This window comes from Agrilus planipennis, unplaced genomic scaffold, assembly GCF_000699045.2.
Source record: "Agrilus planipennis isolate EAB-ADULT unplaced genomic scaffold, Apla_2.0 scaffold110, whole genome shotgun sequence".
NCBI classification, from domain to species: domain Eukaryota; kingdom Metazoa; phylum Arthropoda; class Insecta; order Coleoptera; family Buprestidae; genus Agrilus; species Agrilus planipennis.
In genome coordinates, this window is record NW_020438935.1 from 263807 (window position 1) to 268812 (window position 5006).

The window sequence follows — 5006 nt, forward strand, 5'->3', positions numbered from 1 at the left end:
GGCATTGGTTTATTTAAAGAGAGTACCCCCTGAAAACCCTACACCGCAAAATTTTAAAACTTGATTCTTGCAGAAATATTCTAATGGGCCATCACCGTAAGACACCTTGTATGAAATGTTTGTTAATACAGTTTATACTTGTTGTTTAGTTATTATGTTATTTGCTTACACTTCGTATGACCATACCAACTACTTACCTAAAATCTTTTAAACAATTTGCATAAGTTAAAGCTATGCAAATGCTGTTGTTCACATTACTGTTTTGTTTGTTGGTTTTGATTCTTAACGATTCCAAATTCGTACAAGATTGACAGACCTGGAAAAAAGAATGTTATGTACTTTCAAGTACAGTCAAACCTGCCTAACTCGAATTTCCCAAATGAAACCAATTATGTTCGTGTTAGAAAAAATCGAGTTAAGGAAAATTTCTGATTTGCCGTCAAACATTTTAATTTTTCGTTTCAACGTATATTACTGTTAAACCGACGACTAAGCGTTGAAATTGCACTGTAAAGACAGAGAAATTACAGTCAGTCAGCGACTTTTCAAAATTGAAATACATAGTCGACCCGTCGCCTAATGACTTAAGCTACTTTTTAATTAATAACAATGTATTTGTGAATTAATTTTACCTACTACAGATAGCCTTTTTCCTCATTAACACTAGATTACCAAACTATCGTAAAAATTACGACGCCAAAATCAAGATTCCTGAAAAAAACAATGTGTGCGTTAGTTCCGCGTCCCCCGCTTCACTGTACCTTCTTTATTACTTTCGTCAGTGTGCCACGTGCTGTCATTGTCGTCGGAAGTGATTTGTGTATGGAGTTATAACAAGTGTGTCGTAAAATTTACGAAAGTTTAGTGTTTACGTGAGTTTTAAGTAAAGGTAGATAGATTTTGAATTAATTATGGCATATTCTGTTATTATATATGCATATATATTGTTTTAGATGTCTCGAGCTGTTAGAGATGATGAAATTTGTAAGTTATTGGAGGAGGCTGAAGATGACGATGAGAGCGCACAGCAGCAAGAGATACTGAGTGAGTTAGAAGACAATTTAGAAGCGGAAGAGCATCAGATGACCGATAGTGATAATGAAGAAGAAAACACAATTATGTCAGGTATCGAGGATAGTTCCGATTCTGATGTTACTCTTTCTCAGTTACAAAAGCGACACCGGCGTATTGAATCTAATTCTTCACACTCTGAAGATTCTATTGAAACTGATCAAAGTAGTCAAAACAGAACGCTATTTGATCCAAGGGTTGTTACAATAAGAAAACAATCAATTTGAGGGAAAAATGGGCATAAATGGACCACGAAGCCAAGGCAGGTGAGAGCGCGAGCAGCTTCCAGAAATATCATACGTTTTGTTGAGGGGCCTCAAGGTGAATCACCAAATATGGTGGAACCGTGTGAGATATTCTCTTTATTTCTTAGCGATGTAATGCTTGAAGAAGTAGTCCAATACACTAATGTAGAAATTGAGTCAAGAAAGTCAAACTACGTTCATAAAACTAATACAATATCCAATACTGATAAGCGTGAAATAAAAGCTTTGCTAGGGTTGTTACTTATATCTGCTGCACTAAAAAGCAATCATCTACCCTCAAAACATTTATTCGATACATCATACAGTGCTTCCCGCTTCAAAGCATGTATGTCTACGGATAGGTTTGAATTTCTACTAAACAACCTGAGATTCGATGACAAAAATACACGTTCAACAAGAAGAATTGACAAGTTTGCAGCATTTCGAGGTATATGGGAAACGTTCATAAATAACTGCAAGGAATGGTATACTGCGGGTGCTTACGTGACTATAAATCAGCAATTAGTTGGGTTCAGAGGTCGCTGCCCTTTTAGGATGTATCTGCCTAGTAAACCAAACAATATGGTATAAAAATTATAATGGTAGCAGACGTGAAAACCAAATATGTATTTAATGCTACACCTTACTTAGGTAAAGAAAATACACCAAGAAACGAGCCACTAGCTGATCATTACGTCAAAACTTTAACATCACCAATTTATGGAACCAATCGAAGAATCACCATGGACAAATGGTTCACATCGGTACCACTAGCTTCAGAACTTCTCAATGGTCCATACAATTTGACGCTGGTAGGAACCTTACGTAGTAATAAACGAGAAATACCATACGAAATAAAAGATTCTACTTGTCGTCGAATTGGGACATCTGCTTTTTGCTTTGACGGCCATAAGACCTTAGTTTCTTATAAACCAAAAAAAAAAAAAAATTGTATATCTATTGTCAACAATGCATGAAAATATTGCGATAACTACTAGTGGAAAACCAGAAATAATTGAGTTTTATAACTCAACAAAAGGAGCTGTCGATACAGTAGACCAGATGTGTTCTGCCATGTCTTGTAACAGAAAGACCCGTAGATGGCCATTATGCTTGTTTTATAATATAATTAATATTGTAATTATAAACTCATACGTCTTTTATGTTACCAACAATTGCAGAAATAAAAAAATAAGTAAATCCAGGCACGACTTTGTTTTGGAAATGGCTAATGCTCTTATGGAACCTCATCTGAGAGAAAGAATAAATACTCCAACATTGCGGCGAGATATCAAAGAACTCATAAAGGGTATCTTAGGTATTGAAACTATTCCTGAATCGTCAATTATGCAAGAATGAAATTCAAGAAAAACGTGTGCCTTGTGTCCGTCTAAAGCTAGAAAAATGACGACTAACTTCTGCACGAAATGTAAAAGAGCCATATGTAGGATGCACAACATAAATATGTGTCCAAACTGTGTAGAGTAAAAAAATATATACTACAGTACAATGCCGATTATCCGAACATCGATTATCCGAACATCCGATTATCCGGACTCATTCGTCTCGGCTCTAATTATTAATTTAAAAATGTTTTGACGGCGCAACGAGACATGTTACGACAAGTTTATTCCCGCCTCCGATGGTGTAATCCCGCTCTCATTTGTTTGCGGGATAGTGTTTGTTTTTCATTTTCTATCATAGCGTTCAACTGAAAGGTTGTCTTTTATTTTTGTTTACGTTTTGTGTTGAAAATTTAAAATGTCCAAGCGAAAAAGAGTAGTGTTGTCTCTTAAAGACAAAATGAAGATAATTGAGAGTATAAAAAATGGTGAATCTGACAGTAAGTTGGCACAAATATATGGTGTCGGAACTTCTCCGATATCAGACATTAAAAAGAATTCTGATTCCATAATGAAATTCACCTGCGCGCTTGAGCAAGAAGATGGAAGCTCGCAACGTAAAGTCATGAAAAAATCTCAAAATGAAATTCTGGAGAATGCAGTTTTTACTTGGTTCTTACAAAAGAGAGCATGCGGTTAGTCCATATCTGGACCTCTGTTATGTAAAAAAGCATTGGATTTTAATCAAAAACTTGGTGGTGATACTTCTTTCAAGGCGAGCTGTGGATGGTTAGCAAGATTCAAATCCAGACATGGAATTCGAGAACTGGAGATTCAAGGAGAAAAACTGTCTGCTAACGTTGCATCAGCCGACTCTTTTGTAGACGAGTTAAAAGAATTTCTAGATGAAAAAAAATACGATTTAGATTTTGTATACAATGCGGACGAAACAGGTCTTAATTGGAAAGCTCTACCAAGCAGATCATTAGCATCGCGACGTGAAAATGCAGCACCGGGGCACAAAGTGAGTAAGGACAGAGTTACAGTTATGGTTTGCGCAAACGCTAAAGGAACACATCGATTGCCACTGCTACTTATTGGTAAATCAAAAAATCCGCGCTGTTTCAAAAATGTTAAAATACCCTTAACTTACGCTAACCAACAAAAAGCGTGGATGAACACAGATATTTTTCTTACTTGGTATGAAAATACGTTTATTCCTGAGGTGAAGAAATTTCAAAAGGACGTGGGAAAAGAGGGCGATGTATTGTTATTAGATAATGCGCCAACGCACCCTTCCGCTGAAACACTAAATCGAGAAAATGGGAAGTTCACGGTTAAGTTTTTGCCCCCTAACGTAACATCGATATTGCAACCTATGGACCAAAGTGTCATTGAAACTTTAAAACGTTTATACTGAAAGCAGCTACTGCGTCGTCTTTTATCAGCAGACGACAGTGAAATAGAAACGTTGTTAAAGTTTTTTAAAGAAATTAATTTAAAAGATTGTTGTTATATGCTGGTAGAAGCGTGGAATTCTGTGGAATTGCAAACATTAAAAAGGGCATGGAATAAATTATTAAAATTAACTCTATCTGATTCTTCAATTAAACCGCACGACGATTTTAAAGAAATAACCGAAGCAATGGAAATTCTTGGCATTGGTGAAGGGTGCGATGAAGAAAATATTATGGAGTGGCTGAACTGCGATAGTGAAGACCCTGGATTCCAAATATTAACTGATGAAGAAATCATTGAGGATTTAAACAGTAACGAGAGAGAAGATGAAGAAGAGACTGAAACTGGGGATGTATGCCAAGTACCATCTCACGCAGAAGCTTTTGAAGCTCTAGATGTTTCTTTTAAGTGGTTTGAAAGACAGGACGAATCGGATCCCATACAGTTGTTACAACTGAAGCGCATCAGGGAATTGGCTGCGAGAAAAAGATGTGATTCATTACGTCAAAAATCTATAACAAGTTATTTCCAACCAAAATTTTAAATTACATAGGTATTATGTAATTTATTATCTATCGTTATAGCTCTTTTTTTATATATCGTATTATCTAAGTAAAACCCATTACATAATAAAAAATTATTAAAACTTGATTTTCGATTATACGGAATACCCCTGGTTTTAATTGATCCGGATAATCGGGATTCTACTGTATTTTCATTATTACGTGATCTCTGAAAGGCAAAGAATATCATTGTAATTTCTATAATAATTAAAAGTTATGATTCGATAATTTATTGTTTTATTTCCATGTCGTACTTTTTACGAATGTTTAGTAAAAACGTTATTTGCAAGAAAGTTTAGTAATATAGGGTTAATTTGAGATTAGTT

General features: G+C 35.4%; 1 pseudogene; it reads left to right on the plus strand.

The window, feature by feature from the left end:
- The first annotated feature begins 324 nt into the window (after positions 1–324).
- On the plus strand, positions 325–4784 carry LOC112904403 (annotated as a pseudogene).
- Positions 4785–5006: the final 222 nt, after the last annotated feature.